The sequence below is a fragment of the Chiloscyllium punctatum genome, chromosome 33 (genome assembly GCF_047496795.1).
Source record: "Chiloscyllium punctatum isolate Juve2018m chromosome 33, sChiPun1.3, whole genome shotgun sequence".
NCBI classification, from domain to species: domain Eukaryota; kingdom Metazoa; phylum Chordata; class Chondrichthyes; order Orectolobiformes; family Hemiscylliidae; genus Chiloscyllium; species Chiloscyllium punctatum.
The window spans coordinates 27,627,899-27,650,115 of record NC_092771.1 but is presented as its reverse complement, the minus strand read 5'-3'; the positions used below and the strand labels follow the sequence as shown (position 1 = coordinate 27,650,115).

The 22,217-nt window shown below is 42.9% G+C and overlaps 1 protein-coding gene across 10 annotated transcripts in view; it reads right to left on the bottom strand.

The window, feature by feature from the left end:
• Positions 1 to 22,217, bottom strand: part of znf609b (zinc finger protein 609b) — a 229,662-nt gene that overhangs the window by 184,290 nt on the left and 23,155 nt on the right. The gene's annotated exons all lie outside the window — the stretch shown is intronic.

Below are 22,217 nucleotides of genomic sequence, written 5' to 3'. Positions count from 1 at the left end.
TCTTCATACAGTAGTGAAAGGAAAGTGGGCATCAGAGTCTTGTAAAGGAAATCGGCTGAAGCTCATCACTAAACACCATCATTTTTTGGATTAGTGGTCCAGCACCACTAATCCAAAATCTGGTTTCCAGCACCACTAATCCAAAATCTGGTTTCCAGCACCACTAATCCAAAATCTGGTTTCCAGCACCACTAATCCAAAATCTGGTTTCCAGCACCACTAATCCAAAATCTGGTTTCCAGCACCACTAATCCAAAATCTGGTTTCCAGCATCTGCAGTCATTGTTTTTAACCTACTAAACACCATCAACACACTACAAAGACTAAACTGAACACTTTGACAAAGAAAACTATAAATGCACAGCATGACTCAACAAATGCTGTGAGGTATCATTATGACACTCACCAATATTATTTTGCAAATCAGCCAACAGGCTCAGCGAAAGGAATGATGTGGTGTGAGCTGTCAAACTCCAGAAATTACTTGGGTGACTCCAATTGTCATCTCCTGCAACCTTCCCTTAACCTCAACATGATTTTTCTCATCTTGCTAGATCTGCACACTAAATTCTCATTCCTGTAGGCAGCAAATTCTTCTTCAAGACTCTCAAAAATTTAACATCTTACATTTCCTTATTACTGTTACTTCCTATTTTTTCTCTCAATCCAATCTTTCTTCCTCCCTCTATTTTCTTGCTGTACCTGGTTTAACAAGCTCTCCCTCCCTCTTGGTCATTCTACTGAATTTTGAACACTCCTCAAACCTGTAACTAGGGTTCAGGTGTCATGTGTTGGTTAGCAATGGCAAGTTACACTGAGGTTTACACCAGAACAGAAAGAATGCAGGAAATAGCTAAAGGATAGCACACACTCAAGGATGCCTCACTGCTATAAAATATAAACCGTAAGTGGCCCATGAAGTTTTGTATATCAGCAAAACTTTGTGTAGAAGCAGTGACTGGACTGGAGATGCTCAAAATTGAGAAACAGAGGGTTCACCAGCCTCCAACAGTCTTCTTTGTCAAAGATAAAGTTGTCTGTACTGCGTGGCAAATGATTCTCCCGTCAGAAGACATACTGAACCATAGATCACAGACAGCAATTCAAGATTACACACACTGCTAACAACACTGGTCATCCATGCAAAACATTACTGGGACTGGCGTGCCAGTCACTCATCCATTTCACTGCTCACTAACACTGAGATGATTAACAGTACAGGCACAAGGCCAGCTGCACTTCTCGTGGGTTAACCAGCAATGTAACAAGCATCAAAAACAAAGCAACACAGTTGAAATCAATTTGAACAATTAAACTACTTGGTTGTGAGAGGAAAATAGAACCCTCAAAAGGCCCCCTCAGAACAGGAGTACACAAAGGTCGAGATCATACAGTGTCCAGTCAACAGCAGCATCCTGTCCCTGAGGCAAACGACACAGTTACAGCTTGATGGCTAAAACAATGATCAATAGCCAACCAACTCTTATCATCAAATCACTATGATGCTTACTGCAACCATGAAGTAAACACTTCAGTTGTTGCTTTCCATGACCATTTTCTTTGTCTATCAAAGTTGGTGGTTGTCTTTCCAATGCATGCACTGAGCTCTTTGTCAAGAAACAAGCTGTAGATCTTTGAACTTGCTGACTGTTTCCAGGGGTGTATTGTGGAGTCTAGTTACAGGCTGAGGCACAACCACCTATCCTAGAACTAGACTTTCATGATCCTGATGGAGAGGGAGAACATGATATAGGTGTGGGACAGGAGATCCATGTTTTGAAACTGATATGTCTGGGCACTGGTGCAGCATCTCCTGTTGCTCTCTGATCAGAACATGATGTCCTTCATTATTGCTCTTGACACTTCAAGTTATTTGCCAAAACTCACTTCCACAGCCATGTGACATTGCTCAGTGACTGCCTCTAGGTCAGACTCACCCAACATGGATTCCAAATGAAGTATCATCCTTTGTGTTTTGAATCCACCTTGGATCACATATGGCTCTGTGACCTACGACACTTCACAGATAGCTGTTCTTGCCACATCCTGAGATCCACACTCAATGCCATGCTTCGCTATATACATACTCTCTACCTCTTTCTCCATCAGCACTGCCTCAAACTGGCTCAAAGATGCCCTACACCCCCACCCAGTTCCACTCCAACTTCCTACTCATTCGACATGCTAACAAAAAACTCTCTTTTCCTTTCAGACATCAAGATGCAGCACCACAGAGACACCCATAGCTCTCTGAAGATTCCTCCCCACCCCTTTCCTTTTCTCTGACTCCATCCTCTCTTCCTGGTCTTCCATTCTGATGCTGAATGTTCTGTACTCAGCAAAGGTCTTAGTTTTATTACTCTATGCACTCACCTCCATGAGTTTCAGGCATGACATGATGTTGAATGCTTCTTCTGTGGCATTTGCCTCTGTGATCATTTCTATGGACAAGAGTCCTCTCCCCATCTTACTGACCACGTCACCTGCTTCCAATACTCTTCCCCTCCACCTGGATCCTCCTCTCTGGCCTTTTTACCTGCAATCGACCCTTTCATCAAGAACTGTCAATGTGATATCAGTCGCCATAATTTCGTCTTACCCATTCAAACCTATCTCCCTCTGAACTAACTGCACTCCATGCTCTCATATCTAACCCTGACTTCGTAATCAAGCCTGCTGACAAGGGTTGCCTGGTGGACTGACCTCTAAATTGTGGGGGCTGAGCACCAGCTCTCGGACACCTTCTCTTACCCCCCCCCGAACCGTGACCCCATCACTGATCACCAAGTTGTTGTTTCCACAATGGTCACTAGCCTTATTTCATCTGGTGATCTCCAGCCCACACCCTGACTTCCCCACTGTCTGCAAGCTCACAGTTCCCCAACCTCTCATACCCTGCTTCTTCCTCCATCCCAAAACCCACACAAAGGACTGCCCAGCACATCCTTTGTTTCTGCCTGCTCCTGCCCCACAGAAAACTCTCAGACCTTCGGGTGACCATCCTCCAAGGTGGACCTTGGGACAGGCAACAACACAAAGTAGCCAAGCAGAGGCTGATAGCCAAGTTCGGTACCTTGGCCTCAACCGGGACCTTGGGTTCATGTCACACGACAGGTGACCCCATTGCATGATACACTCTCTCTCTCACACACTTACACAGACCCCCTCTTGTACTCAAACACATACACCTCCCACACTCTCACCCACACACGTACCCTCTCACAGGCTTATACTCCATCACACTCTCTCTCTCACACACACAGGCACTCTTACCAAGCTTGTGACACACACACACACACTCTCACTCATGTACACTCATTCTCTCTCTCTTCTGCGCACACACACACACACGTTTATGTGGCGAATTTGTACTTGCAGGTACATTCTATTTTGCTTTAAAAAATGCAGAACCTGCCAATCCATTCTAAAAGATGAAAGACGTAACAATCCAGGATTGTTCAACATGTCATTGTATTACTGTAATCTTTTGCTATAAATTTCGTTTTACGCCCACGTTTGGTCTAAAGCAGTTATCAGTTCAGGCTTAGTGGCGCAGTGAGGAATATGCTGGGCCATGAGGTTACAGATATGGTGGAGTACAATTCTGCTGTGGCTGATGGCCCACAGCATTGCATGGATGCCCATCTTGAGTTGTTAGATCTGATTAAAGACCATCCCATTCAGTATGGTGGTAGTGTCATTCTCAAGGTGAAAGTGGAACTTTGTCTGATCAAGGCCTGTGCAGTAGTGACTCCTTCCTATACTGTCATGGACAAATGCATCTGCAACAGGTAGACTGGTAACAATGAGATCAAGTGGAATATACCCAGGATAAGTGGATCAGCCTTATTCTCAATCATTTTTGCTGAACTAGTCTGTAGACCAGCTCTCCCAATTTTGGCAGATGCCTCCTGACATTATTGAGGAGGACTGCAGTGCCGACCAGCCTGGCTCTGTCACAGTCTTTCCCTATGCTTATTCTAATGCCAGGGGTTCCATATAGCTTCATTCCTTTGTTTAGACTTGGTAGCAGTTTGATATAACAGTGTCTTGCTAACTCATTTCAAATACCATTTAATAATTAATTATATTGCTGTGGGTCTTGAGTCACATGTACACCAGACCAGATAAAGGTGGCAAAGTTCCTTCCCTGATGGACAATAGTGAATCAGATGGGCTTTTATAAATAAAGATGATTTCATGGTCACCATTAACAGGTTGAGCTTTTTAGTGCAGATTTTATTGAAGGAAGTTAAATTCCCTCGCTGCAGTGGGATTTGAAACCATGTCCCCACAGCATTAGCCTCAGCATCTGTTAAGATGGATAGATATTTAGTCTATTGAAAATGTAGTTCATTCTTAATTGCTTCTGACAAATGTGCGCCTTGCCAATGATCTCACGTTCAACGAGAGTGGCAAATGGTCACAGTATTACTATCCTATTCAATGCTAAGTGTAAAAAAATGGAACAGGGCTCTTCACTTTCCGAAGGAACTCATCTTGACTGATACTACAAGGATAGCCATGTACCCAATCTGCATTATTTTTATTACTAATAAACCAAATGTTTGCAATGAAAATAGAGAAAGCTTGGTTTTATGCCCTGATTTTCTTCTTGGGGTCTCTTATTGGAGAACTCTCAAATCCTGCAGACTCCAGGAGATTCCTGCAAGGGAACATGGGAGGTTATTCTCAACATGAAGGCAGTGGCAACACTACCAGATAATGAGAAAATCGAATGATCTGTCATTCGAGAAACATCTGACCTCACGCTGGTAAATAACAGGGCTCTGACTTCACTGCCAGAATTATGAAACAATTCTCACCTGACTGACAAGAACTGAATTGAACAATTCATTTTGTCACTTGCATTTTACAGTGAATACTACAGTAAAATACAAGGAAAGTTTCAACTGTTGCCACGATGTAGCACCATTTTGAATAGTTTAAGAATAAAAAGTTTTTAAAAATTGAAACGGTCTACATCTTTGTTAGCCACCTGTGACACCTACACCAACTGCTTTGCCAGACCCACCAACGTAAGAGTCACCAATCTTTAGGCACCATCCGCTCATCTCTGGGCCCACCTCTTTGATGCCCAGTCCTATGGTGAACCTACACTTTCCCAGCAGCAGAGCGAGGGACTCCTGATTGCAACAGCTCGCCGATTAGCAGGCCTACCAAAAACCCAACCAGGATCCCCTGGCTCCGCTGCCTTCTTGATGACACCAGGAGTCCCCACTCCAGGCATAACATGCGGCCATTGCTGCAGCTGCAGTTCGCCAATGCCAAGAGTCCCTACTCTGACCTACTGTAACCAGGTGTACCTGGCTCTGCTGCCAGGCCAGGCCACTGTGCCAAGAGTCCCGCTCTGGCCTCCCTGCTCTGAGATGTCGCCTTGCTGGCACCACCTTTAAGAGTCCACTGTCTCCAATCGCTAGAGAAGCTTTGCTGCCACTGCCCCCAAAGGCTGACAGGACACCCTTGCTGCTGCTTCCAATCACTGGGAGGAGTTGTGTCTGCCGCAGCTGCCTCCAACAGCCAGGAGATTGATGCCATTCCACACTTGTCCCATTCTCGCTGCCATACTGATACCACCAACTAACCTGCCAAAGATAAATGAAAGAAAAAGAGAAGTAAAAAGGGAAAAGAAAGCAGACAGGATGAACGAGCCCCGGGCAAGAACCCACAATCAGCCCTGGTGCTCCATCGCCATCTTGGAAACCAATAACCCTACCAGCGAGTGCTGCAGCATAGGCATCTCAAAAGTACCTTCCTCTTCACCACTTATCTTACTTGAGGAAGGATATATTGCTGTGCAAATTTCACAGACTGGCTACTGGATTGAGGGATTTGTCACAACAGGATGTTTTTTTCATCCAGAACTTACGCTTCTTGGTGTTTGGAAGAGAGGTGACCTCATTGCAATGTGTAACATTTTTAACAGACTTGATTAATTAGGTGTTGGATGTTACCCTCGAATGGAGAGGCTAGAACTAGCCATCACATTTCTGGAATAAAAGGGATGGCTATTTAGTACTAAAATTAGGAAAGACAATATTTCCTCTTTATTGATTGCGTTGGAAGTAATATCAAAAGAGAAACTAAGAGAATTAAGGGACAGTGGGATAGAATTGGAAGTGAGATAGAGAGTAGGGGATCAGCTGTAATCTAACTGAATAGCTGACTAGATTAGAGGGCAAAGTAGCTGAAGACTTATATTTGGCACGGCCACTATTTTCAATTGCAGCAGTTGATATCCAATTAACTCAAGGAACATGAAGGGTTTCCAAAACCTCAGTGACCTTGCAGGGTCAAATGTCACAGAAAGGACTCCCATAATGCTTTGACTGATTCAAACCACTGGCAGGTTTGGAAACCACACTAAGCATAAACCTGGCTCAAGTTTACAAAGCTGGCTGCCTGTCTAGTCATACTTCAACTAAAATTGATCCAATCAAACGCTTGGACAAAATAAGGAATTAGAGCAGTGCCAATAATTAAACAAACAAAAGCTACATCTAGATAACAGAAGATCCAGAATGGTGTCTGATGAAAGGAAAATGAACAAAGGCAACCCAGGCTGAATTAGATAATCTCAGCAGGGAGGTACTGACTGGTATCCAGAACTACAGAACAGCCAGAAGTCTGAATGCTAAAGATGTGCCCCAATAGAAAGGCTGTATGTCAGAATATTTGGAGGCAGGAGGGATAAATTGAGCTGATCTTTCCTCTCAATCATTCAGCTATCCATACTGAGGAAACAGTAACAGAGCTAGATACCAGGAAGCTATGGCACCTGCCAAACAGAATTCAGCAGAGAGCAAAAGAATGGGGAGAAACAACATGGGCAACTATAGCTACAAATGTAGGTTGGTCACACTTGGGTAAATATACAAGCTAGAAAGCACCTGGATTTGGAAAGAGGTTGTCCTGAGATAAATCATCTTAGTCTCCCAGAGAAAACAGTACTTTTGTTGTATATACTTAGTTGAATTAAGAGGTGAGCAAATCCATTCCATTTAGTATTTTGGTCCTTGGTAGGATTCTCAGACAAACAGCATTTCAATACGGAGGGTCTCTGGCAAGGATGGGCTGCGTTCTATTTTTCACTCAGGGTTTCTTGGACTCTATTGTCAGCAATGACTATTGAGGGAGGAATGTTGGCTTGGACAGCAGTAACACTGTCCTGGCAGTGAACGCCTCAGAGTAATGACTGTCCACCAACAATACACCACCAACTTCAAAACTCAAAGATGGTACAGCCAAATTATTTGAAGTTCTAGAATGAGGAACATTCGGACTCGAGACCATAGCAGTCAGTCTGATTTTGTGAACAATGAGGCAGAGGTAGTTCAAACTGGAGTCAGCCTGGGGGAGATGGTGATGTATTGGTATTGTCACTGGTCATAAAGTCATAGAGATGTATAGCATGGAAACAGATCCTTCAGTCCAACTCATCCATGCCAAGCAGATATCTCAACATAACCTAGTCCCACCTGCCAGCACCTGGCCCATATCCCTCCAAACACTTCCTATTCATATACCCATCCAAATGCCTTTTAAAATGTTGCAATTATACTCGCCTCCACCACATCCTCTGGCAGCTCATTCCACGTACCACCCTCTGTGTGAAAAAGTTGCCCCTTAGGTCTCTTTTATATCCTTCCCCTCTCACCCTAAACCTATGCCCTCTAGCTCTGGACTCCCTGACCCCAGGGAAGACTTTGTCTATTTACCCTATCCATGCCCTTTATGATTTTGTAAAACTATAAGGTTTGTAAACCCCTCAGTCTCCGAAACTCCAGGGAAAACAGCCCCAGCCTATTCAATCTCTCCCTACAGCTCAAACCCTCCAAGCCTGGCAACATCCTTGTACATCTTTTCTGAACCCCTTCAAGTTTCACAACATCTTTCCGATCCTTGTCCCCTCAACCTTCATCAAGCACATACTTACTCTAACCCCATCTGCCAAACCTGAACCTCTAGACACAAAGGTTCATATGTTGCCATGGCAGTTGATGGAATTTAAATTCCATTCTGGAATCAAATGCTAGTCTTAGTGATGGTACTATTAAGCTATGAATTATCATTGAAAACCCATCTGATCCACTAACGCTCTTTAGGAAAGGATATCTGCCATCCTCAACCAATTTGGTCTACCTGACTCCAAATTCTCAGCAATGTGGTTGACTCTCTGATGTAATCTAGCAAGACATTCCGTTCAAGTCCACTTCAGGGTGGGCAATAAGTGCTGGCCCTGCCTGTGACATATTTGCTTTCAAGGTCCTTTAGGAGGTGTGGGCATTATAGGCAATTATTGCCCACTCCTAATAGCCCAGAGATCAGTTAAGAGTAAGCCACATCGCTAAAAGTCTGGAATCACATGCAGCATTCCCTCTAATTTTCTTACTGGCTGCACAGGCCTCGGAGGCCCATGCACAGAACAATTGTCTGGAACCAGAAGTCACTAGCCTGATTCAGGCACCGGCACTGTGTGGAACATCGGAGCAGCTAACATTGGTCACAGCTCCATTCCTGATGAAGGGCTTTTGCCCAAAACATCGATTCTCCTGCTCCTCGGATGCTGCCTGACCTGCTGTGCTTTTCCAGCACCACTCTAATCTAGATATTGGTCATAAATAGGCAAGGGCAGCAGATTTCCTTCTCAAAAGGACATGAGTGAAATAGGTGGGCCTTTTACAACAATTGATTGTGGTCACATGGTCACCTATTCTCTTCATTCCAGACGTTTTTCTTCAATTAAAATGTTACCATGATGGCACTTGAACACATATCCTCAGAACATTGCCCTGGGGTTCTGAATTGCTAGTCTCGTCAAATTGCCACTATGCCAAGGCAACCCCTCTACATCCTCTAATGTGAAGTGTTGGAGCATTTTATACTTCAATTATAATTTAATCCAATGAGTTCTGAACAGAAAAGAAACTGCAGCATAAATAGTAAAGTAACCTGATAAAGATTTAGACATAAGCTGATTTCACTCAATTTATGAGGTGTATGGTACCAAATATTCCAAAAGCCCAGATAAGACATAGCACTAAAATCCGATAGTCAGTGATTATCAAGGGAAAACGTAGAATAGGAATAGCCTAAACAAAACCAAACATGGTGCATGTTAGTAGGTGTTAAAATTGCCATTTGTGCAGAACAGTAATTTAAGAGTAGACACCAAAGTGAGTCTGTGGATCTGATATGGATAAATGCAACAGAGCATTGATCAAAGCACATTATCAGTTCTATTCAAATTATCAAGCAGTCTAGTCAGTCTCTTTCTGGAAAAGATAATACTAATTTTGGTCATAGATCATGAGGAAGATGAAGTATAGGAATGAAGAGATTGCTTTACAAAGAGGGCAGTCTCGGAGGACACGGTTATGTCTGGACATTGGACTCTCAAGAAATGGCTAGATACTACGGTGAAACATCAGGATCAGTACAATGTAAGACTGATAACCTGTCACATCAACACTTCTCTCAATAAAAACCCAAAGAACTGCTGATGCTGTCAACCTGAAACAAAAGCAGAATTTGCTGGAAACGCTCAGCAGGTTTGGCAGCATCAATGAAGAGAAACCAAAGTTAACATTTCAGGTCCGGTGACCCTTCCGCAGAACGCTGAGAAAAGGCCACTGGACCAAATCATTCATTTTGATTTCTCTTCGTAAATGCTGCCAAACCTGCTGAGCGTTCCAGCAACTTCTGTTTTTGCTACACCTCTCTAACCTACACATGCCTCTGGTTCACACGACAGAGTTAAATAATGTTCTGTCAATCAGTCAACTGTGAAAGCAATTACAGGTACAGTACTATAGAATTAACACTGCAAACGGCAACTAGGGATAGACAAATGCCCAGTAACATACAAAATGAACCAAAAGATTTTTACATCAAACCAAACTTGTGACATGCAATAATAATGGCAGAGCTAAAAACAATTTCCAATCTAAACCATCAAATACTTTCAAACGGAAATAATTCGCAGAAGACATGAATTGGAGTGGCAGAAATGACCAAACAAGTTAATCATCCATGATAACAATCTTGACACTTTATGCAAGTCAGTCATGTAACATCTAACTTTCAGAGACAAGTTATTCAAATATCTAACCTAACCCCATTTTGACCAAAAGATAAAGGAGCAAAATTAGGTGATTCGGCCCTTCAAGTCTGCTCCACCATTCAATCATGACTGAAGACATTTCAACACCATTTTCCTGCTTTAACTTCTTCTCCGTAACTCAATCCCTGTACTAATGGAGAGCCTATTGATCTCTGCCTTAAATACACTCAATGATTTGGCCTGCACAGCCTAGTGCAGTGATGCATTCCACAGATTAACTATCCTCTGGTTGAAGAAATTCCTCCTCATCTCAGTTCTAAAGGGTCACTGTTTCACTCTGAGGCTGTGCCCCTGGATCTTAAGTCTCTCTGATGAGTAAAAATATCCTCTCCATGTCCACTCTGTACAGGCACCTTGGTATTCTGTAGGTTTTGATGAAATCACCCCCCCTCTACTTCAAATCCCTTTGTGCTTTAGATTTCCAAAGTCTTTCCCCGCTTACAAAATAGTCTATGCCTCCACTCTTCTTACCAAAGTGCATAGCTTCACACTTTCCCACATTGTATCCTATATGTCACTTCATTACCCACTCAGCCAGCATGTCCAAGTCTTCCCCATCTCTTCAACACTAGCAATCTCTCGACCAGAATGATTAAGGGCAGTTAACATGATTGTGTGTGTGGGAAATCATGTCTCAATAACTTGACTGATTTTTTTTTTGAAGTAACAAAGAGGATTGATAGGGGCAGAGCGATGAATGTGATCGATGTGGACTTCAATAAGGAGTTCGACAAGGTTCCTCATGGGAGACTGGTTAACGAGGTTAGATCATGTGGAATACAGAGAGAACTAGCCATTTGGATACAGAACTGGCTCAAAGGAAGAACATAGAGGGTGGTGATGGAGGGTTGCTTTCCAGACTGGAGGCCTGTGTCAGTGGTGTGTCACAAGGATCGGTGCTGGGTCCACCGTTTTTTGCCATTGACATAAATGATTTAGATGTGAACATTGGAGGTATGGTTAGTAAGTTTTCTGATGACACCAAAATTGAAGCTGTAGTGGACTGCGAAGGAGGTTACCTCAAAGTACAATGGGATCTTGATCACTTGGGCCAATGGGCTGAGAAGTGGCAGATAGAGTTTAATTTAGATAAATGCAGTAACTCACATTTTGGAAAGGCAGCTCAGGGCAAGATTTATTCACTCAATAGTAAGGTCCTGGGGAATATTGCTGAACAAGGTGACCTTGGAGTGCAGGTTTCAGAGCGCCTTGAAAGTGGAGTCTCAGGTAGGCAGGATAGGAAAAGCATTTGGTATGCTTGCCTTTATTGGTCAGTGACTGAGTATAGGAGTTAGGTCATGCTGCTGCTGTACAGGATATTGGTTGGGCCACTATTGGAATATTGGATTCAATTCTGGACTCCCTCCTGTAGAAAGGATGCTGTGAAACTTGAAAGGGTTCAGAAGAGATTTACAACGATGTTGCCAGGATTGGAGGGTTTAAGCTGAAGGGAGGGGCTGAATAGGTTGGGGCCACTTTCCCTGGAGCGTCGGAGGCTGAGGGGTGACCTTATAGAGGTTTATAAAATTGTGAGGAGCATGGACAGGAATAGAAAGGGGCTTTTCCCTGGCATTGGGGGGGGGGGGGGTCCAAACTAGAGGGAAAGATTTAAAAGGGATGTATGGGTCAACTTTTTCACATCGAGGGTGGTGAATGTATGGAATGAGCTGCCAGAGGAAGCAGTGGAGGCTGGTACAATAACAACATTGAAAAGGCATCTGGATGGGTATATGAATACGAAAGATTTAGAGGGATATGGGTCAAATGCTGGCAAATGGGAGTGGGAATGTGTATAGGGTATAAGCAGGCAGGGACAGAGTTAAGTTCTGGGTTTTGTGAAGGCAGGGAAAGAGTTAAATTCTGAGTTTTATGAAATGAGATTCAGCTAAGCACGACTCAGATAAAAACTTAGTTAACAATGGGGTGCGGGAGGCAAGGGTAATGGATTAGCATGATGGAAAAGCATTCGTTATGTACAGCCATTTAACATGATGAGGTACCATTCAGTATGTGAGGCTAGTTTAACAAGGTGAAAAGTATTCATTATGTGAAACAATTTATTCCTTACATAACAACAGATGGCTTCATCTTTGCTATTGACACTCGCTGATTGTAATGGTCACCCAATCAATATGTATGTTGCCTTCTCTGGATGCTCCTCCCTGTAAAATGACTATATAGTTCATTGAGAAACTGCTGTTCCAGAGAAGACCGTGAATTCATGTCTCTGTGCACATGGGCAATCGTTCTCTCTCTCCCTCCAGGGCCTGGAATTAAGATGGGGTGGGGGGAATGGGAGAACGGGATGACAACATTGGTGTAGTCAGCAAGATCCAAATGGATAGCTATGATCAGACAGTGTCAGCGGCCACCCAGAACATTGGTGTCTCCAGACAGACGGGCCCAACAAGGTAAGATTTTAAAACTTGGTCCCGCTCGCCATTCCTGTATGCCAGACACTGTTCCTTGGTCATTCACTCTTTATTCTTTGGATTCCTCAAACAGTAATTAGTTAAGTCGTGAGACACAGTTTCGCAAACGCGCTGGCTGGCAAAGGTTCAAGTCCTCTGCACTGCATTGGGGGGGGCGGGGGGGGCGTTGAGGGCCGCTGGGGTGGATTTGGGTTGAGGTTCGAGTCTCCTGCGCAGTACTGGGGTTTGAGCCCCCTGAGGTGGGTGTAATTGAGGTTCAAGTCCTCTGCACGATACTGGGGTTCGAGTCTGCTGGGTGGGTTGATTTGAGGTTCAAGTCCTCCGCACTGTGCTGAGGTTCGAGCTTTCTGAGTTTAAGTGGGGTTCCAGCAAAGTGAGAAAGGGGTTAAAGTGGCGAAAGTGGAAGCTCTGCGAATTTTTGTTCTGGGGAAGACAGTGGCTTGGACTGCAGCGCCATGTGGCCTGCTGCGAAGGGCTTTCTCTTGTTATAAGTGTAATTTCAACCAGAGGATGCAAAAAACCAAGAAATGCTGAAACTAAGGTTAGACTAATACTTGGGCTGAAAGGAAAAAGTTTCAATGTAAATTGTGCCATGCTGAGAGTGATGTTTAAAAATTTTGGTTTGTTCAAATCCTGGTTCAAAAAATCCTTTTAAGTAACTGTTTTACCTTGAATTAGGATCTCTATTCACTGTATTTTGTGGGCTATGGCATGGGGCAGATTTTGTTTTTACATTGAAATTGTACATTATGTCCTTTTAAAATTATCAAACTTGTAACCTTAAAACAAATTGATTCAGTGCCTTGAGCCCCTGATTTGTTTCAAATTCTACAATGCCTGTTTAAACAACAAATCATTGGGTCAGTGGTCATGCTTTAGCCAGATGAGTGTACTATATTAAAATATCTTTACTGCTGCTGTGTTCTTAATGCAGAGTGTTCACAAAAAGAGTGCACTTTGAGTTTAATGTTTTGTTAAGATTTTAGAGAATATTAAAACTTGAGGCGGAGCTGTTTAAATTCTGTTAATTATTGTTAAGACTTCATTGGCCCCCTTCATATTGCAAATTGATCTCTACCAAAATTGCCACCGTAATTTCAACTGTTTTATTTGGTAAGTTTCATTTGGAGGACATTTTTAAAATATTCAGCATTTGTTTCTCATGAATTTTTGAGATTTAAATCTGAACTGAAACTGCCTCTTCAATTGCTAAAGCACAGGAAACACTTTGTTGTTTTCTTGCTGTTCCAGACTTTTGAAATACTTTTCCTGACAGCTCTCACATTAGCCAAGTATCAATTTGTTAAAGGAAAATAATTTTGACTAACCTGAATGAAGGCACCCGAGGGTTTGATTTTAGGACCATCGATTGTTGTTTATAATTGACTGAATTGTTTAGACAGTACAATTTAGATGTTTCTGGATTGTATAAAACTTGATAATGTCATAAATAGTGAACAGAGTAACAGACTTCAAGAATTCAAAGAATGTTGAAATAGGCAGACACAATTTAGTGTAGTTCAATGCGTAACTGCTTTCGCACAGATAACCAGCTTGGGTAAGGAAGGAATGAGAGGGGAAATTTCAACAGCTGACAGGACAACAGGAGTAGATTTCTTTAGGTTATCTGGTCAGCATGGACAAGTTGGACTGAAGGGTCTGTTTCCGTGCTGTACATATTCAAGACTCTATGTTTGCATCATCTGCAAACTTAGCAACAATGCCCTCAGTTCCTTTGTCCATAGCATTAATGTGAATAGTTGTGATCCCAACATGGACCCCTGCAGAACTTCTGCAGCTTAAGGTTGCCATTCTGAAAGGACCCCTTTATCCCTACTTTCTGCCTTCTGTCAGTCAGCCAACCTTCTATCCATGCCAGTACCTTACCCTAACACAGTGGGCTCCAGTCTTGCTAAGCAGTATGCACCACCATGTCAAAGGCATTCTGGGATCCAAATAGATCACATCCACTGGCTCTATGTCTAACTTGCTTGTTACTTCTTCAAAGAACTCTGACTTATGAGACATGATTGCCTCTATTTTGAGATGTACTTTCAAGTACTCCTCAATTCCATCCTTAATAATGCTCTCTAAAATCATACCAATGACCAAGATCAGGCTAATCAGCCTATACGTTTCCAGCTTCTGCCTCCCTCTCTTCTTAAACAGGGGTATTACATTAGCCATTTTCCAGTCTTCTGGGACCACCCCGATTCCAGTTATTCTTGAAAGTTCACCATCAATGCCTTGACAATTGCCTTAGCTATTTCCTTCAGAACTGTGAGTGGAGTCCATCGATTCAGATGATTTAGCCATCTTTAGATCTTTCAGTTTTCCCAACACTTCTTCCATAGTGACAGCCATGACACTCACCCCTGTCCCTGACTCTTGAAGCTGTGCTATGCTACTGTTGCCTTCCATTATGAAGATTGATGCCAAGTACCTATATTCAGGTGCTGCTCATTACTGCTTCTCCAGCCTCATTTTCCAGCAGTCCAATGTCCACTCTTGCATCTCTCTCACCTTCCCTCATATTTCATCTTCTCCCTCCTTACTGCTTTTTTGTTGTTCTCTGCTAGTTTTTGACAGCCTTGTATGTTTTTTTTAATGCTGTCCCTGACTTTCCTTGTCAGCATGCTGCTTCTTCCTTGGAATGAGTTTCTGCTGTGCCTCCTGAATTACCAGAGAAACTCCTGCCATTGCTGCTCCACCATCTTCCCTGTTAGGGTCCCCTTCCAAGCAACTCTGACCAGCTCCTTCGGGTCAATGCAGTTACTTTTACTCAACTGCAACACCATTACATCAAATTCTAGCTTCTCCCTCTGAAATTGCAGGGTGAATTCTATTATATTGGGGTCATTGCCCCTACTGGGTTCCTTCACCTTAACCTCCTTAATCAAGTCTGCCTCAATACACATCTCCAAATACAGAAAACCTGTTCTCTAGAAGTCTCTACCACAAGCCGCTCCAAAAAGGAAATCGCCGATAATCCACAAATTCATTTTCTTGGGATCTGCTATGAACCTGATTTTCCCAGTCAATCTGCATATTGAAGATCCCCCATGATTATTAGTGCCTTGCTTATATGCCTTTTCTGCTCCACATCCTGGGTAGTGCAAGGAGTGAGTACCTTACTCCCATCATGGTCTTTTTTTTTTGCAATTCCTCAACTCTACTCAGACAGATTCTATGCCTTCCAACCCGAAATCACTTCTTGCTGTTGACTTAATTTCACTTTTTTAAAACCAATAAGGCAAGCCTGCCCCTTCTGCCCATCTGCCTGCCCTTTCAATGGGAAAAATATCCTTGGATATTTAGATCCCAGCCCTGATGCCTTTGCAGCCACACCTCTGTGATGCCCACATTGTAACCTTTAATTTTAATCTGCGCTACAAGTTCATTTGCCTTGGTTCACATACAGAGCTCATTTAAGTACAACACCCTCAGTCTTCTATTGACCGACTCCCTTCTTATAGTAGTCCCCTTACCTGCTGTGCCTGAAATTAACTTTACACTGAGTGCTTAAATCTGAGGGGGGCTGGACAGGAAAGGGGAATTCAAATAATGCAAAAATGCTCCATAATCTATTTTAGGATTATGGCCCCCTCACCCTTTGTAATATTGACAGCAGACCAGACCATTGAGGTCCATTTTGGTCTTTGCATTTTCCTGTCTCGCTGCAACATTCCCAAAGACATGGCAGATCACCCATTGCGCCACCCCCTCCCCATCCCACCAAAGTTACCTCTTTATCCTTCAGAGCAATGTGTGTGGAGATATCGATGCTGCAAAGTTTGGCACAAGCCAAACACAATTGCACAAGGCTTTGAGATCACACTCCAAATGTGCAGGAACTTAATACATGTAGGAATGCCTAACAGTGAACTGTTACTGTGTCTGTGATATTATGGAGTCAGCAAAATTAATTTCACTTTTACATTTACAGACAGATACACACACTCAACTGATGGAAAGGAGGTCAGGATTAAGTCAGTATCTGATCTCTGGCAGATACTTTCCCAACTTAAGCCCAAGAGACTCCAATATTGCAGGAGGCCCAAAAATAAACAGACCAATCTGTCTAACCTAAAATCAGTGTGGTAACCCCACAAGAATTCAGATATGATTGTATAATATAGACAGCAACTTTGCCATTGAATCATCACTGTTTACAAAGAGTAGCTTTTCTTTGTCATTTCTGCCATATACAACAGATACAGTAAAAACGAGACAGTGTTTCTCCAGGAGTGAGGGCGCTACATGGACACCACCATACATGGCATAAAATGCATAAGTACAAAACACTCAAGGTACAGTGTAATAGAAAAATGCTAAATAATAGACATTCTTCTAGCAGCAATTTGAAGTCATGCAAAGAATTTCAGATGGGAAAGAATCCAGTCATAGTGTTAAGGAGCCTGCTGGCTTCAGTGAAGAAACTGTTGCACAGTCTGGCCGTCAGAGAGTGAATGCTCCAGTATCTTCTGCCAGATGGCAGCAGGGAGAAGAATTTGAGTGAGGGGTGTGTGGGGTCTTCCACAATGCTCTTAGCCTTTTGGATACAGCATGTGGGGTAAATGTCTGTAATGGAGGGGACAGAGATCTCGATGATCTTCTCCGCAGTACTCACTACCCACTGTAGGGTCTTACAATGTGAGACTGTGCAATTCCTGAACCAAGCAGTGATGCATTAGCTCAGAGTACTCTCAATGAATCCTCTGTAGAATGGGGTGAGGATGGGGGTGGGGTGAGGATGGGGGTGGGGGAAGAGGAGGAGGTGGGCTTTCCTCAGCCTACACAGAAGGTAAAATGCTGCCAGGCTTTCTTGGTCAAGAAGCTGATGTTGAGACTTTATCTGTGCAGACTATACAAACTAGTAACAGTAACTACAGCGCAAATACCACTTCCCACTGAGAACATGTACTAGGTATGAGCAGGTAGGGAAACAGTTAAATTTTGAGTTTTGTGAAACAAAAGGTTCAGCTGAGCATAACTCAGATCAGATAAGAACTTGCAGTTAACAATGGGATGCTGGAGGCAAGGTTAATGGGTTAACAAGGTGGAAAAGCATTCATTATGTAGAGCCATTTAACAATATTGAAAGCATTCAGTATGGGAGGTCAGCTAACAAGGTGAAAAGTATTCATTATGTGAAGCCAATTAAGATTAAGAACATTCAATAGCAGATGGCTTAGTCTTTACTATTGACCCTTGCTGATTGTAACAGTCACCCAATCAATATGCATGTTGCCTTCTCTGGATGCTCCTCCCTATAAAATGACGACATAACTCATTAAGAAACTGCTCTTCCAGAGAAGACTGTGAACTCATGTCTCTGTGCACATGGGCGATCGTTCTCTCTCCCTCCAGGGTCCGGAATAAAGATGAAGGAGGTAAAACTACGCTGTGTCTCGGAGTGTTTTGTTGAAATTGAGGGGAAACAGGACAACACCACCATTTCTCACACTGGTAAGCCAGCTCCTTCTGAGGGGCTTTTCCCCCAGGTCACAAGGAGGTTGGGATTGCTAGTTGCTGCATTGACTAATGTCAAAAAGATCACATTTGTTTGAGGTTCTCTCCACATAACACAATTGTAATTTCTGTCTGGTCATTTAAAGAGATACAGCTCTGCTAATGTAATCGACAGTCAGTGGAGGATTCAGAAACAATCCATCAATGCCAAGAGTAAAGAGTGCTCAGGCAGCACACAGGTCAGGGTGCACAGCCTGGTGCTGTCTGCCTTACGGGCTAGTGATCTCCACTGTATAATTCCTAGTTTAGAAACATCCAGTCTCCTGCCATCTCTTCCTCTCTCTCTATTTCGACATGACGACATGTTTCTTTGAATGGACTTTCAGTAAACGATGCCTCAGACCCGATGAAAACGCAAGATTAGAATGGTCAAGCCCCTTGATCGTGCTATATACAAAGCAACGTCCAGCCTATTCATTTCGCAGTTTGCTCACGTGGTCCTTGCACTAAGACTATAAAGCGGGGCTTTGCTTGGAGCTGCCGGATGTGATGAATGCCTGCTGAAATCACAGGTGCTTCTCAAGCTTCCACAGCTGGCGAAAGCTGTTTGCCACAAGCACTGAGGCTCAGGGACCTTTTGCACACATTTCAGTCATGCATCATTGCATTACTTGCCCTAAACAATGAAACTATATTTTCCAAAATTACAAATAAAATTTAGCTGATTCCTGAAAAATGCTCAGGTGCAGAATTAAACCTAAGTGTGGTCCTTGGATCTAGGGAGACACAAACATGAACTGTGTTAATAGCAGCATCAAACAGTGTTCTTTATTCATAACATGCACTAAAAAAAACTAGTTCTCCAGGCTGGCTTACAGACATTTTTTGTGCCTTGCTGTGAGAGAAAAAAAATTCATCAGATAAGAGTTCTAGAAAAAAAGGGCAGCCCTGGAAAAGGGAAGATGGGTCACAAACATGAATCCATTCTCTCACTGCATTTATAGAAGGCCATGCTGGTTTTTAAGAGCTGTCCACAAGATCGCGGATTAATTAGTCATTCCAGATAAAAACCAAAAAAAAAACAAAGTCTGAGGCCGGTAAAAAAAAGGAACTGACGGGGTCCAACGGAAAAATTTCAAGGGAAACTCAACACTGGGAACAGTACAGAAAATCTGCAAATTATGTTCCAATCCTCCTGTCTTCAAGTGACTTGAAATGTGAAGAGTTTGAAGGGAGAAAGTCAAAGATGAATGCCTGGTGGGCAGAATGGCCTCTTCCTGGGCTGTTGATAAACAGGCTGATTGAACTGCAGAGATGGAGGAATTTCAATGTTCAACAGAGTCAGACCACAGCCTGCACTAAATTATCAGACTTAGCGGAGGGACACACAGCCAACAAATTACTTAGAAACAGCTCACTCACTATCCAGCTGAAGATCAGCCTTCACCAGTTCAAAATTAAACCCCAAGCAGCTGAGCAGGAGTTGCAGCCCTTCCTCCAACACACTCATCATCATGACTGACCCTCTCAACACAGAATTCTTCGCACTTTACCTCTCTAGACAGTAACATGAATTCAATGCTCCATTATTCAACTCGCAACATCCATCATTTTGAAGTGTCTATTTTATTCAGACATTTTTCATTGAGGGGTGTAAATCATTTAGATTCTCTTCAATTTGTCTTTGTCCTGGGGAGTCAGTGCTGGTCTCACATTCCTCACTGCAGTAAATAGGTAGTTAGATATGCTCTGAGGTCAGTAAAAGTACAGAGAGAAGAACGGTTAGACCTGACCTGGGTGGGCAAGCATTTGAGGCAATGCCAGGAGTCAAATGTTTTGTAACATTGTTATTTGGCAATCACAGGTTCTGAGAAAGACTGCAGACAGTACCATTTGTTTGATAAATAAAGGAGAACGACAAATCAGCTTTCATACCCAGTTTTGTTTCATCCACTCCAGGGAAGCCCAACCACAAAATGAGAACATAGTCAGTATCAAGAAGTCTAGTTCGACATAAAATAAAGATGGATGTACACACAAGTTCACAGGGCCTGTGTATGGGATCCTTCATATGCAACCTCTGACAGGAACATCATACAAACCTGGAGCTCCCAGTCAAACCATAACACACAGAAACTGCAAGCAATCTATTTACTGCAATGGTGACAGGAAGGAACAGCTTGCATCTCTCCAGCACTTTTCAGGACATCAGGTTTGACAGTCAAGAATGTATAATTTATGTACTGTCACTGTTCTAATCTAGGAAAATGCAGCAGCGAATCAGCACACAGCAAGCTCCCAAAAACAGCAATGAATAATTTAATATTTCTACGTCCACATTCCATGAATGACATTGACAATCTCAGATTGCCCAAGTGGCAGTTAGAAGTCAAACATGTCACTGAGGGTTTAGAATCATATGCTGGCTAGACTGGTTAAGGACACGAGTGAACTAGATTTTGTTAGGTTTGTTTTTTATTCCAGATCTTTATTAAATTAAATTTCACTGTTTGCCATGTCCCCAGAAGTGAAGCCTCGGGATTACTAATCCAGTGATATAACCACCACACCACTACATTCCCCCAGCCATCAACTGTTTCTGTGACATCAGCTATGGGATGAACGTTGCTCACAATATCAGGGAGCTCTATCCACTGCTCTTCAGCAAACTAATACTGTCAGATCTACCCAAGGTAGTAAGTGGGATCTTGGCTTAAAATCTCCACCATAAAGCTGGAACCCCAGGCGATGGGAGCACTCAATCTGAACTGCGCTGGAATGTCAGCCATTGCAATTGTAGACGTGAGTGCAAACCTATGAACTTCTGAGAGGTAACAGTATGACCACTGAGTTCAGGCTGACTTTTGCTCTTGTAGTTCACAAAAGGTTGAGCAAACTAGGGTAGGGATTGCAACTGTATGAAGGTACCTAGGATCCCAAAAATTGTTCAAATGGCTCTGGATAAAATTCCAGCAATCATCTGCAAACCCAGGTACAGATCAGTCCAAAAGCATGAAAAGGATGGTGGTAAAATGTCAGATGCTGGAAAGATGAGGCTTTAAATATTCAGCATATCAGTCCGACAAGAAAATTGCACAGCAACATTTTGTTCAGCCCCTCAGCAACCTCTCCAAGGGCATTTTATCCCAGCCCTGGAATTACAGCACAAATCTCGAGTGAAGCAGATGAGATAGGGCCCATCCCTAAAATACCGCTTCTCATCTCGCCACAGATGCTGTTCAGCTCAATGAATATCTCCAAGCACTCCGGCTGCAGCTTTTCAGCACAGGTTGTATGTTGTGTACTGCTTTGACCAAAGGCATAGGATCCAACGTTGCACACAGTGCAGCACAATTAAACCATTATTAGTACCACTACAGAGAAGAAATCAGCCCTTTCAATTCAGTTCCAGTCAACACCATTTCCATACTAATATTTCTGGTGTAGGATTCACTATTAGGTTAAATGAGTTGGATTCTCTTTCAGTCCCAACTCAAGCAATTAGATTTACTCACAGCATATGTAAGACTGTGGCAACAAGTCACTGTAGTATAAATCTGACTAATCAGATAAACTTGCAATCCAACACTTACTGGCTAATTGCAACACATCAGCCCCCTCACTTAAGAATTCGCACAGAGGCAACACTAAACAGCAGCACTCTCCAAACAGACTGCAAGAATAAATCTAAATCTCAACCCAAGTCATTTCAATAGACAGCAAGGTGCACTATCCTCACAGAGAGGCAGCCGATAGATTTAAGTGTCAAACATAACTACAGCACTACCTCCGAACCCCTCTGGACCTGGTGATTGAACATTTGAAGTGTAATTCAAGTATCAGGAAATTTCAAAAACTTGTTAACAATGCAGCATCATGAAGCTGTCTCTTTAGTTGTCTCAACCTGTTTTGAGCAGCTGGAGTATAAACAGGTAAATGGTAACCTTGTGTACAGTACATGCACTACCCAGTTATTTGTACCTCTCAGTTTCCATGCATCAACATCCCCAATGAATGTTCATCACAGTCAAACAAAGTTAAACAAAAATGTGCAAGTGAACCCAACAAAAAGCAGTCATTATAGAAGAGCGCTGACAATTCGGTCTAACCACGCTGTAAGGGGTCTTGAAGAAGGAGGGTGACTCTTAAATAGATTTCAGAACATTGCT